Consider the following 14,977-nt stretch of genomic DNA (forward strand, 5'->3'; position numbering starts at 1 on the left):
TTAGGTTTTTAAAGGTCAGGGTCACTGTGACCTCAAAAAACTCAAGAATTCTTACACATTTCGAATAGGAGGAAAATGATAAAGTGATGACATTTTGGACAGACGTGATTGTTAACTGCAACTTGACCGGCTAGTTTTGTACATGTTGAGTGTTTTCTGTGTAAGGAACTCATGATCATTGATATTTTTGTCATGATATCTTCTGTGGTTGTCCAAGCAGCTTCAATTATGTATGTTGTGCTTACATTTCTTACCAGATACATCTGTAATTGCCATTTTCATTATTGAAAACGCTGAACTTTGCCGAGCCCTGTCTGTGTGACCTTTTGACACTTTTGTTTTCATGATTTTTTTTCCCCAGTATCCTGGCTGAAACATCTCAGCAACTATTGGATGAAGAAGATCAATCCTCCTGCCTGTGGCGATCCCCTGACCTTTCTAACGTAGTGCCACCGGCAGGTTGACATTTTTGGCTTTTTGTGAAGTAGCTTGACAATAATTGGATGGATTGTCCTTAAATTCCTGTGCAGACATTCATGGCAGTAGATCAATCCTAATCACTTTTGGTGATTCCCCCTGATGTTTCATTCAGCACCGTCATCAGTTCAAAATATAAATGTGTTCACATTCCCATCAGCCTCACCTGAACTGTATGTACTAAGTAGCCAATGTTAGAATGTTAACACGCAATTAGCATTTAGCTTATCACATAAATTAAAGGGACCTGCAGCGCCATAAAGACTAGAGCAGCAATGACTAGTCAATTTATCCATTAGTCGACAGAATCAACAACTATTCCAATAATGGAATCATCACTGATGCAGTTTTTCATACAAAAATGGCAGAAAATACTGTTTCCAGATTTCCTGCTTTTCATCTAAGGACAATTTATAGGCATTGGACAGCACAGGGTTGTGTAACAAATGCAGTTATTATTATTAAAACCTATTCTTTGTGGTGGAATTTGTTTTTCCTCATATTAAAAATGTATATCTTTGGGTTTTAAACTGACAAAACAAGACATTTAAAGACATCACCTTGGATGGACATTTTATTGAAAATAATCATTAGTTGCAGCCTCATTCAGACACTTTTCGATTTTTACTAATCAGTGTCAGGTTGAGTTGAACACCACACACAGTAATCCGTATAGAATTAAAACAACACAGTGTAATCTAAGCAGAACCTTTGTGATTAAAAAGTAAAGGGAAAGAGGAGATATTGGGTTGGGACTCTGGAGCTTCTCCTCCACAGAAGGATGACTTGCAAGGTTAAGGTCCAGCTCTAACGGCTGATAACACAAAAGCACTTGTTCTCTTGACACTATTGCTCAGCAGGAAAATCACCTACATTGCCGAGGAAATTAAAGCAAAAACATATTTTGTGCAGCACACAATTAAGTGCATAACAAGTGATCTTTGAGGAGTCCCTCTTGGTGCTTGTAGCGGGAGCTGAGCTCATTTTCCATTCCATTCTTAAACACTGCTCATTAGCTACCAGCTTATTAGTTAGAAATACTGTCTGACGTCTGGTACACATTCAGCATCTCACCGTTTAACTTTGACCACCAAGGACGACGGTGAGAGAATTTCTCTTTAGTGACTCTTTCATGATGCAACTCCAACATAGACAACATCTGGTAATGTGCTGTAAAACGGATACAATGGGGAGCGTAGATTGTTCTGTGGTGCTATGTCACAGCTTTTCTCATTTGATGTTCTTGTTTACAGTGGAAAGTGGACTTCTGAGACTTCACCTCTGCTCTCGCCGGCCACTCAACTAAATGAAAAGTCACGGCCTGCAGTAATGGAGACATTTCCTCAACTGCCCGTGTACGCTCTCCTGTGCTTTTTTGCTCGTCCTTATTAACTGCGCATCTTTATTTTTTTTAAGAAGGTCAGGATTAATTAATGCATTTTTATTATGATACTGAACAGTCTCGTCCAAACTTTAGCAACATGTTACCATGTAACAAGTGTGCCAAAGTTTTGACTCATTGTTCTGTATTTAAATCCACGAGATGTGTGTGTTTGTCTTGTGAACTCACGGATTACTTCACGAAGTACAGCGGAGGAGGGAATGTGAATTTTTATTTTATTTGAATTGCTTTATCTACAAACAATTTCGCGACCCCCCCTGCAGTACCTCCTATTGAAGACTCCTGGTTTAGATCGCTGGGAAGTGAGATCCAAAAACACACCTGCAATTACCACTTATCGCCATAGGTGCCGCCAAAGAGAACAAAACGGAGATCTTAGAGATTGTAACTTTAAGTTAATGTTGATATTTATTCAGTCTGTGATTGTAACTTAAGATTTTGCAGGAAAGTAGTTCCACACAAATGTACAAAGCTAGCAGGAGCTACCGGTTTCCTGTCTGCTACGTTTAATGCACATTAGATTAATTCAGAAAGGGAGCGCAGCATTTATCTGGATTTATCCACTTAACCACTTTTATTGTCTTATGTCTTGTCCATACAGTCTGTCAGTTATTGCGTTAAGTACAAAATCACTGATTCCTTAACACCAAACTGGCATTATTTATCTTTCTTTGATCTTTTTTTATCAACAGACAAGAATTGTCTTTTGTTCGACCCTTACAAGAGCTTCTTGTCACAATGTGACTGTGGAACTCCAGAGACTGGAGACTAGAGACCGATTTAGAAAGTCAAGAAAAAGACACATGACTGATGATGGAGAGATTGCAGCTGATTGCAAACAGATGGGAAATACTATTTTAGCACTATAATATTTGTAATAAACTTTAGAGCAAGACTATTAAACTTTTGCTGAACTGCGTCCACTGTTAAAAAAATAAATAAAAAAAGGCAGTGACTGATTAAACCACATAGACTAGCGTTCAGTAAGGCTGTAACATTGAGTAAGACTGCATTTCACTGCTCATGAATTCTTAATTTCTTTTTTTTAAAAACATTTTTTATTGGCAGCCAGGTCTGATTTACAGAAAACAATTACAAATTCTTTACTTCACACATGTTTTGACAATCACAGCAAAATTAAATGCATATAGGAAAGAAACACACATCAACAAAAAGCGTCCAAGCTCAAATCAATTTCCGTCAGATTAAAGACAAGTCGCTATTATCGGAGGGAATCTATTACTTTGCTTTTACTTTACACCAACTTTTCATTCCTAAGTGTAAGATTGTTATTTCTTCTTTCAAATGTTACTTAGTATACAAGTTTAAATGTCCTTCTTAAAAATCTGTAAAACAATTGTAGAGCAAACCCTGAACCCTGAGTCTGCTTTTCAGAGATCTGTCAAATATACTGTATATACTGCATATCCTGATCCAACATTTTAATCAATTTAACCTCAATGGATTTGCTGTATGTCAATGTTTAGTCTGCCAAAAAGATTATCCTGATCAGTCCCTGGAGTTTAGTGTAGAATCTCATGCAATCATTCGGCAGCTTTTGACTATACAGTTGCTTAATGACAGCAGCCTCCTGGGGCTGTTTTTATGACACAGCTTCACTGAGTTACAGGTCTCTTTACACTAGTCCTTCAACGTTTTACTCAAAAAAGCGATCCTGACAACTTCTTGAAACAGGCCCAATAGATAGATGTCATGATCACAGTCTCTCATGAACCTAAGTGTTGATGTCTTTCTCTGGTTTGTGAGAGTTTAGTTTGGGGAGATTGTGTGAAAACATGTCAAGGCTGCAAACTATGAGCCATTTGATTGATATGAACAGTCCCAACAGTCAAATTTTTCATAATGGCCTGTGAGTCTTGACACGCATTTGATCCTTTTCATGGTAATTCTCTTATCTGAGGATAGGAGACGGCATGTGACAAAGGTCCGAAAGAAACTAAATCTCAGTTTAAAAGTAAAAGATGCCCAAACTCACAACACTGCATGGTCGGGGTCAGTGCCTCGATGCATAGCCCCACATATTGCTCCAAACATTTAGCATCTGAGGCTGATGTTTGTGAGAGTTTCTACCACAAAAGGAGCTGCGGCATTATTTTTTCATGATCACACTGAACAGCACAGTGTCACTCATATGCCTACACCATTTCCAAATATAATTTAAGAGGACAGATTCAGCCTGAAACACACTGTTAATATTATGTTGGGCAGTTTTAGGACATTTTACAGAGGCCTGTGTAAAGACTGCTTTGGCACTGAGGCAGTGGCAGTAGTTACATGTACAGATGGCTCGACTGCCATCTATTACTGCTCTCCAGACAAATCGCTACATCCAATTAGATTTATTTGAGCATGACATCCAGCAGTCATTTTCTACCCGCTGCTTTCCTCTGTGCCTTTTTATATTAATGAACTGAAATTACATACAAACACATTCCCAACAACATTGACACCTTGTGGTCAGTTACCTCTAACACGACAGCAAATCAGACGAGAAGCACTCAGGAAGAAATGCAAAGCAGAACAAATGATGTTAACCTCAAAGTAAGGAACGACCCTCTTTAAGTCTTCATTTATTCACATGCTCCTGCTGGGATGAACAATTACTGCACAGGTCGTCCACTGAATTCATAATCACGGCGGCGATCACGCAACTGAGGAGGATGGGAAACAAAAGATATGTTCAGTCTAATCTGTTCATCTTGTTTGTATTTTATTAAGTGGATCCCACTGGAATCAAGTTGTACTCTAATCTCCTGCATCTTCACCAGTCCCTCCAAATAAGGCCCACTTGTAGCCCATGCTGCAATTATAAACAGGCTATTTAAATGACCATTATAAACAAATTATTTGTCATCCACAAAAAAAAGTGTCCAAACATGTCACTAGGTTCTGTGATAAATTCAGCCTGCATGTAATTGAGAAGATAAAAGCTCTCGGCTCTATTCGGGCGACGTCCATGAATGCCGAGGAGTTTCTCCCCCCATTGCAAACAGCATTCTTATGATAATGGAATAATGCTGGTGCTTTAGTTAATTGTGTATAGCCGATAGTGGTGGGCACCTTTTGTTGAGCGCTCTCATGAGCCTAAAGGAAAGAGCTGCCAGGGATTATAACTTATAGAACTTCTCAAATTCCCCCACTTTCCACCCACTTTGCATTCAGTGAGTGTGTTTCTTGTAGAGATCTTGTAGGATGTATTGTGGATACGCGGAACATTTTTGTATCATTCTGCACATCAAGTGCTGCCCAACCTGGTGGCTAAATTAAATATTTTTTTAATGAACAGCTCTAGATGTCGAAGAAGGAACTTTTACAACATGTGCAACACATCAATCTGTTCATAATTTGTCCAAATTCAAATGTTAAACTGTTCTGGTAGGATGGGATAGCAGCTTTGTTAAAGTGGGACACCTTTTAAAACTATATGCTCTAACTCAATCTCTGTCAGGTTTTAATTACAGTTTGATTTTAAATGTGTTTACTTTTTGTATTTTTAACCCACTTAGCTGATGCAGTTTAGTCATTAAAATGAGTTACCAGGTAGGGTTTTACTCTGGATCCAAGGTAAGATGCTGTCAAATGGTTTAATGACACCCTGCTGTCCTGAATCACTATAAGCCCATACAAATGAGTTACCAAACAAATAGTATAACATACTTTAGAAGTAAAACAAAATGGTAATAACTAGTAATAATAGTATGGAAAAGCCAATAAATGTAAGTATTGTTATTCTTAATGGTCTCTGTTTTATTTATATTTCAATTATATATTTTAGCATCTACTGTCTTGTCTTATTTTCTTTTCTTTGTAAATGTCTTTCATTTGCATTTTCTTTTAAATATATTTTGTTAAGCACAAACAGAAACACAAACGTGGGCAGTACCCTTCATGATCCTAATCATCTGCGTCAAGAGCAACCTGATCCTTTCTTCTTCATCTCTGATATGAAAATAAAATAAAGTGCATTACTTGTTCTATTTCTTTATACTGTGACCTAATATTATACTTTATTATTGTATTAATATACTACAATATAGCGTCAAAAGGTGCCTAGCACATATGGGCTTACAAGTCACTAAAAACATACAAAAGAGAGAGCAAAAGAACAAAATACAACTCCATGCATGTCAAACAATGTCAACAGCAAATATGAACACAATCCATCTCTTTAGATATTACAGTTATAAAACGAAATTAGGCACATCTGAGAAGAAGAATAACAATCTGGACATCCTGCAGACATTTTAAGTAAAAGCCTGTATCTGAGATTGTGATATAATGGGCAAAAGAACAAAAAGTACTCCGAATTTTAGACCTCTCACACAGGGGACACTTTTCATTCGCCTCTGGAATTGAGTTGAAGCGTCCGGTTTCCACCGCCAGCAGCAGCCAGATACCAAATCTCAACTGGGCACAGAGCTCTGGTCAGGTTAAGGGTGACATAGTGCTCTGGATGGTAAGTACACAAACTGTAAGTTCTCGATTTCTTCTGACCATTTCTGATAAATTTGACGAAACAAACATTTTTTTTGATACAACAAACGATAGCTCCCATATGTTATCGAACTAGAACATATTGCTTTTGTTAAAGTAGCCTACTATCACCATTAATTATTTTCCTATTTAGCATAAAGGGATTTAAACCTGCATTTCATTATGCAATGAAAATTAGACTACACAAAATGAACCTTAAAATCTTGTATTACTGTGTAAAATGTTTCATGTGAAATTACTATATTATACTGTTGTATCACTTTTCAATACTCTGATACCTAAGCCTATATTTAGTGGTTGTATACTAACTTATTTCACTTTCATAATTTGAAAAGTAGCCCATGAGATGTCATGTTTTACAGAGAAGATGACTTATAGCTTCTACAAAACTATGGTAACACACCGTTTCACTAATGCACTAAAAGGTTTTATAAACTATATAGTTTGAGTCTTTTATCCTATCAGTTCACTCCATATCTGTCATTTTCTTACTTAGAAAACGTTTATCAGGTCACTGCAAATCCCCTTTTTACTCCCTCCTCTTCATCTTCCTCTCCATCACCACCACCCCACAGTAGCTACCACCACCCCAGCCTAACTTCAGCTTCCTCACCCCACCTGCACCATCACTTTACATGTAAAGTGTTTGAGCCAGCTGCCCCTAATTAGCTCCCCTCTCTAATACTTTCTCATTAAACACAGAAAACATAGTTAATACATTAGCTAGCTAACGTTTGCTTACTATTTTGGTTATTCTATGGACCATGTTTACTTTACTCTACTTAGTGCATTAATATTTAGCTAAGTTGTTTAGTAAATTTTCAATTGCGTGCATATCTTTGACATAACTCAAATTTCATCTCCATTTCAGTTGATAATTAAATAATGGACCGGATATACAAGTTTCTTTTCAATAACCTGGAAACAAGGTAAGTGTTAGCTGTCTTTGCATGAAGTTACATTTCTTTGTAAACTGTTTTGTGTCCACAAATGCTGTTGTTATTATTAAAATTCAAGTAATTATGGCTCTAAAAAATTAGCCGATGAGCAGCGCCACCTCTCAGACAAAAAAAACCAGTGCTTACGTTAACCTATGTTTTTAGCTGATGCTGCGCTCAATCACTTAAGCTTAGCACTTAGCTTAGCTAGCTTTGGTGAGAAATGGGACAGAGTCGATGTTATCCCAGCTAAAATATTCCCACACCAGTTCTTAATTAAGATAGACTATCACAAAACATTGGGCACATGTACATTATATATATAATAGAAGTAAGGGGAAGTTATTGTGAGGGACAAGTAACGTTAAGTGAGGCTAAACTGTTATTGGACTTAATTATTAAGCTAACACACCTCTGCTACTGCTAAATTGATTTAGCTAGCTTCACATTAGCAGCATGGCTAGCCGGTACATTAGAGGTTTTATTGTAGTTAAGAATCCACTAACTTATCACTACCTTCATTTTTGCCAAACATTAGGAACAATGTCAATGTTTTTGAATGATTCTACGATTGTTTGCAGGGGAGTTGTTTGATCACAGTGTGAACATTGTGATCATACCTTACAACAAATAGTAAATATTAATTAATGGTAGACTAACAATATTCACAATTGGCCAAAACGAGTCTGTTTTGTCATCTATTGATCGACTCAGTGGTACTTGTTTTGGCCTTCTCTTGCTCTGTATTTACGCTTACGGGATTTTGAAATGAGACTGAAACCACTGGAATCAGCATTCTGATGAATCTGCCAGAAGTTATGTTAGAGGTTCAATGAGGGACTTAGGTGGGTCCCCATCCAGATGAGGAATAGCTCATTTACTCTTCTTTCCATATACTCTTTTACACAGTACAGGAAGTGATGTTGAACAAGTTAAATATAATATGTATGTTCTATGATAGCGTATAGCCTATCCAAACAAGGGACATTAACTTATCAGATGTGGTTTCTCGGAGAAAATTGAACCAAACGCTATTGTTCAGCGTGTGTCTACTTGTGAATCCTCTTTTTGGAGAAATTGTGACCCCCTGGATTATATAGGCCTAATATACGCAATGTGTATATTTCTATATGAGTAAATGCCATTTACTTTAGGCCACACATTTCTTCAGAGTTTCACCTTTAGTCTGATTGTTACTCTGGCGATTGACTACGTATTGTATTATATTGATGATACAAAAGGCTATTTATCAGTTGTAGTCTCTTAAGTTTTGAGAGGGTGTATCCACTCCTGTTTTATTTTTGCGTTTGCGTCGTGGACTCTTGTGGAGAGCTCTGTGTCCTCAAAAGGTTGCGCGTTTTGGGGGATAAATCAGCGCTACAACCGTGTCCTTTGCGTTAAAAGCTGGAAAATAATCAAACATTTCTTAATCGAAATACGTTTAATCCTTAATTTTTTCGCAATGTCGCCCTAAAGTGCCTACATTTCTATCTAAAATTGGACGTAGAGGGTGCACCTTTGCGCAGAGACTGGTTTAATGCTGAGAGGCTCCTCTGGGTGCACAAAGACAGCGGCTCGCAGACGAACTTGTTCAGAGTGATCCGGGGACGCTGGGAGGCGAAATAAACAATCTCCGGACTCGAAGTAGCTACAACCGCGGAGTTTTACCTCTTCAAACACACTATTCCACCACTCATCCAACCGATACAAGGTAAGGACTTGTTTTTAAAGCGTTTCAGCGAGACTAGAGGGCTGCGGAGCGGGTTAAACCTCCTTCGCTTTGGCTTCCCGAGCATGGTTGTTTTTGCAGAAAATGGCGTCATCGCCCTCTTGTTTCTGCCTGGCCGCGGTGGGGAGAGGAATAGTTTCAGAGACTTGTAGCAGCCTTTACATGTAGCGTTTACAGCCTCAAACATGAAATTACCTACTACAATGTGTTGTATTCAATAGTAAATGGTCAAAACACGAAATAGTTCATGATTTCGCTCGATAGAAGGACGCGCAAAGATGGAAGGGTCACCGGTCCTGTGCGCCAAGCTGCTTCTTGGAAAAGGTGGCACGGAGCCGCAAAACGCAGCGTTTTACATTCATAATAATGCCATCCTCGCGGGCCTCATGCTAATCCAAATGACCACGAATGGTTTAGTGTTGTTACCAGGGTGGTGATGGACGTAATATTTGGAGCACTGCACCTTGTCTTTGTTTGTATTTTATTCGGGTTATCTCGTTTTTACGCCGCACTCCCCTGCCATGCTGCAATCGTTATGAGGGGCCTCTCTTTTACGGCGTGAAAGGTGCATTTTGTACTTGGCTTTTCCTTTGATCAAGTCAAGCTGTCCCATTGTTGCTCAAAATATTGTTTTTAGCCTGACAATATAACCGTGTAAAAAGAGATTTTCTGGGATAATGGGGGCGATGCAAATCGTGCCATGAGATCGGCGGCTGCCCTGCGCTCTGGTTCGCTGCTTGCTAGACGAGGACAGCCTGAATGAGATACAAATAAAAGTATTATGGACGAATCACATAGTTTGCACAAAACTGGGGAAGTCCAGCGCTGCGCAATGATTGTGTTGCTGCTTTGCGCAGAGCACAGTGGCAGCTGCTGTAACCGCCGCCACCATTTCGCCGCGATATTTTTTTGTGTGTGTTGGCCAACCTTTTGTAAATAGTTGGGGACTCTTGGATAAAAGAGCACAATAGTATTCATGCGGGCCCTTTATGGCCTATGAATGCGGTCCTAAGTCCCACTCCGGCTGTCCTGTCTTTCCCCGTCAGCTACGTGCATGCGTCCTAGCACTGGCCACCACACATCCACCATAGCGAGGCCACTCGGTTCCCTGTGTATACGCTCTGCTTGGTTCCTCCTGTGACCAAAAGTCGAGGACTGATCGTGTACTGAGTGTTATGGTACAGGCCATCACGATCAAATCGAAACAACGACAACACATCAGCTTTGGACACTGCACATCGCTCGCTCCGTGCACATTTTTATTAAGTTTCCTGAGTTATGCAACCGCATCCCCGTAGAGCGAACTGCTCATCCGCCTTTATTTACTCGTTACCCACCATCGAAAATGACATTTGTGTGTAATATATGGTGAATTGGACCAGTCCCTGAGGCGACGACACTGAATTAGGAAGATATGTAATTTGCAAATCACCCAGTGCCATTTGCGTCACAGCCCGCGGCCTCGCACGCCCATGGGGGGCGATGGAGTTGCAAATGGAGACTGTGCTGACGCTGCCCCAGCTGAAAGGGAACCAATAGACACGGACCCGGGCGGCAACTACCGCCGTGCGCTTCCACTCTCCAGTAGTGCACCGATTTAGGATTCTGTATCAACGCGGAAGATCGCACAGTTTATTCGGGATGGTTAGGTTTCCTTCGCCCTGCCCGGGATGCGTAAGTGGATGCGTACACACACTGGTTAAAGCTGCTTCAGGGCTCGACAGGCCAGCCGGAGAGGAGTATGTCCGTCCGGTCCTTCCCTCATGGTGCTCGGTGCATGTGGCTATTGTGGAGTCGCTCGTGTGTGGATACATGTCTTTCCACTGGATCGTGATGATATGCCCGTAAAACCTCTATTAACAGCGAAGAGAATACGGTTGGATTATGTTTCGGACACTGGATACACATTCGCGTCGTGTTTGTTACATCCACAGCGCGCCATGCGTTTCTGGTATGGAGATGAGCAGGGCGTTTATATCCATGAACGTTTTATTTGTTGCTGTTGCGCTTTTGGGCACTGCGCATGGTCTCATCCACCAGAGCTCAGAGAACTTATTCACAACACAGGAAGTCCTGACATTTTCAAACTAGAAAGTGCCGATTCAGTCAGCATTGAAATCATTTATAGGCCTGTATTTTGGGAGAAAGATGTAATATATACATGTATATCTATATATTTGTTATCAATTATACTGGTTGATTGTTAATATAATTGATTCTTCTAACAATATGACGTGATAACTGTAAGTATTAAAGTATCAAAGCACTCTTTTAGACAATATGACTAAAATGTTTAATTATGTTCAACTGCAGCATTGTTACTGTTAAAATAATGAATAAAAAAATGAATTAAACTAAATAATTACATTTAATTTGTGCCAATAAATTAGACATATATTCTTATCTTGTCTAAATATGTTTTATGTTGCTATGCTATATGTTTGCATGCACTTTATTTTATTTTAAATGATTTAAAGGGTCCCCTTCATGTCCTAAATTTAAAGCTGCAGATGATGGTTAACCTCAGACTGCCTGAGTCAGACAGCCCTGCTGCTATGGTCTATTTTTATCTTTGATAATTTAATGTTCAATTCAAGGTTCATTGGTGCAACTTTGAACCTGTATGTGGCTGTTATTACGAGCCGCGACAGCGACAAGGGGATTGTTTTCACCTTGTGTGTCTGTGTTTGTGTCATGATGGCACGATGTGGTTTGGAGACGTGCACTGTAGCATACTTTACCATGTGTTTATTTGTTTGTCTTTTGCCCCCACACTTGAAGCCCCTGGCCCGATTCAGCGTTGTGGCTGGTGTCATCCCATCACAATATTGTTTCTAGTTTTAGGATATGTTGTTTTTGACTGTAAACTTGGTTCTACTGAGCATGTGTTGTAAAGTTAGTGAATCTGTTCGGATCAGGCCCATAACCATCACCCCCTCTAACCGCTACATCACAGTACATGAGTAATTCTGCCACAACAGAGATGGCCAGTCTAACCTTGATGAGGAATATGAATGGGTAACTAGGGCAGGTAACAAAGTGGGTTATACGGAACTCAAATAAAATGGAAAGATAGATTGGCCTGAAGTTGACGGAATTGGCCTGCATATTTCAAATACTTTATAGGTAAGCCTTTTGACAGCCTCAGCTACCCTCCCATCATCTCATGCGAATTTAGGTTATAGCAACCTGAGATTATTATTTTTATTAGAACAGCAGCTAAAACTGCCTGGCTCTTATCCCTGATGAAAGTTTCCCAGGTGTCATTGTTTTTTAGAGTGGCTGTTGACTGCAACAGTTTAATGATGTCACTGTATGATTCAGTCAGTTTAATGATGTAGTGCTGTGTTCAGTCACTGAGTCATTTTATCAAACCAATGTGTTAAATTAAGTCCATCAACAAACCCATTAATCTGCCAGTCATATAAACAGCCACTAGTAAGGCAAACGGAGACACGCGTTAGGGTAATCCACCCAGTCAAGCAACCAGAACATCAGTGTCAGCCAATCAATAAGTAAGTCAACTACTGTTGCTCAGTCTTATTATCGGCAAGACAGATGGCTACCATACATGTTGAGGGCTCACACACCAGTTAGTAAGTACACCAGTCTAAGCTAAACAGTTGTCTTGCTGTGTCAGTGGTGAAGGTGAACACTGAGTTTTCAGCTCAGCTTGACATGTCAACAAAGGCCAACTTTCTGCCCATTGTGACAAAGCATGCTCCAACTACTTGGGAGAAGATCACTTATCATCACAGTCTGATATCATTACAGGGTGGGATTCTCAGTTGATAGGGTTTTATAAAATAATCTTTGTAGATCACAGGAAATGCTGCTCTTCTTTCATGTTGACATAACCATATACAGTGCTTATTTATACATTTACATGTGATTTAATTGGCTCGATTTCAAAGATCATTGGCTGCTCATCCACACCTGGCCTGAAAATGGGTATTATGCATTTCCACATGTCTCTATATTTATTTAAATCTGTGTCATTGTTTCTTCTCCACACTCTGCTGCTGCACTCTTTATGTAGCTCCAGACTGCTTTGAATCAAACTACATCACAATGTGCTTTGCAGAAGTTTCTTTTCATATCTGGTTTTGAAGATCCAATAGCAAATATAGCCACATCTAACTGTTTGGGTACCTGCTGTCCTGCCACCAAGTGTGTTCTGGCTTGATTGGATGATGAAAGTTATCACAGAAAAACAAGTGGAGCTTCTTGCAGACCCTAAAACTGCATATGTTTCAGTCTAGCAAGCTTTGTTGAGCAATGAAGTTTGTGTAGATACTAAATTTGCTGTGTGTGTGTGTGTGTGTGTGTGTGTGTGTGCACTCCTCAGGTATTTAATTAGCAAAGAAATCAGTGCAGAGAAGGATTTGTTCTCCAGAATGATTCATGTTAGGGAGTTTTCCTAGCACAGCAGTGTGATGTACCCACACTGGGAATATCATGCACAACTGGTATGTGTTTGCATGTGAAATCACCTGTGTGTGTCCGTGAGCACAAATCCATTAATGTTGTCATATAGGATATTACAAGTCACCGGCAGTACGATCAGACAATCATATTTGTGAATCGGTGTAGTGTTTTCTGCAATTGGCATTTTATTTAGGTTATGCTTCATTTATTTTCCCAGATGTTAAATACATCAGTTAGTTATTATGTTAAGCACATTTGTTTGTCATCCACACTGTGGTAAAACAAAGGCATATTGTATTGCACAGGGGAACTCTGTCAGTATCCCACGGCATTTCCCACCCTTTCTTGTGGTGTGGTAGTTTCACTGGTGTGTCTTTCTGCCAGTAGTCAGCATCACGTCAGGGAGTGTAGTGTCCTTCCATTAGGTGGAAGTCCTCCGCCTCCACACAGCCATCGGAAATAACTACGAGAAGGCAGTGGAGATTGCAGACTGTACACATCTCTCGGCTCTAGAACCACACCAACATTTAAAAGCATACACAGTACAGTACATCTATGCATACAGTATAAACACGCACACTCTTCCATGATGAAACATGACAGGCTAATGTTTCTTTATGGGGTAGACGGCAAAGAAGCTGAGGCTTTACAGACGAGAAAGTTCTGCTCGACTGACATGAATTTACCTCATTTGTTGAGAGGGAAAAGGGGGATTTGTCTCCTAAAATAAGAGAGGCAAGCGCTTTGTTGAATTGATTTCTCACTTGTATGAACAAACTTCACAATGGATTATCACTGCAGATGAAACTTAAACATATTTGCTCATAAAATATGTAACATTGGAGAAGATATCATCAGGTGTATTTGTGAAATATTAAGCAAAGGATCAAAGATGTAGCATTTGTTCTGAGAATGGTTAGTGCATGAAAACAACTTTAGAATGTGTCAGGACCACCAAGTTCTACATTTAGAAATGATATATTTACTGAAATAGCTACTGATGGAGTGAATCATTAAGCCGGGGCAGTAACCAGATAGTGGGTATTTTGTTCAGGGGGATAATTTTGGAACGCAGTAGAGAAGTTAATGCCATATTTCTTGAGTTTTAGCCATGATGGATTTAGCTTTTAGGATTGTCAGGCTCATATAATTATTATTTTACTGCAGTATTAGGAGTATTGTCCCTGTGTTACCCTGATCATCAACAGTTGTCTATCAAGTACTATGAAGAGGAAGGAAGGAAGGGGCCATTTTCAAATCAGTTGTTTTTTCTCTTACTGAGCTTGTGTAGAACGGGGAATAATTGGCTCTCACATGTCCACAGCACATCATTGGATATCCAGAACAATAAAGCAAATGTGTTCATGTGTTGTTTCTTAAAATCAAAGCTCAGGACATCAATAATCCTAATGCTTTCCAAATAATAAATACCTGAACAATAGTACATTTAAGTTTGGAGCCGAATATGATGTCTGTTTAAAATGTCCT

At 39.5% G+C, this 14,977-nt stretch overlaps 1 protein-coding gene across 6 annotated transcripts in view; it reads left to right on the top strand.

Moving 5' to 3' along the window:
- The first annotated feature begins 8,742 nt into the window (after nucleotides 1-8,742).
- Nucleotides 8,743-14,977, top strand: part of znf800b (zinc finger protein 800b) — a 30,347-nt gene continuing 24,112 nt past the window's right edge. For 3 of the 6 annotated variants that reach the window (XM_029462483.1, XM_029462479.1, XM_029462481.1), the window contains exon 1: nucleotides 8,743-9,043. The gene's annotated coding sequence lies outside the window, so the exon portion shown is untranslated. The remainder of the gene's footprint in view (nucleotides 9,044-14,977) is intronic. The other 3 variants (XM_029462480.1, XM_029462484.1, XM_029462485.1) reach the window with 3 other exon arrangements.

The sequence above is a fragment of the Cottoperca gobio genome, chromosome 23, assembly GCF_900634415.1.
Source record: "Cottoperca gobio chromosome 23, fCotGob3.1, whole genome shotgun sequence".
Taxonomy (NCBI): domain Eukaryota; kingdom Metazoa; phylum Chordata; class Actinopteri; order Perciformes; family Bovichtidae; genus Cottoperca; species Cottoperca gobio.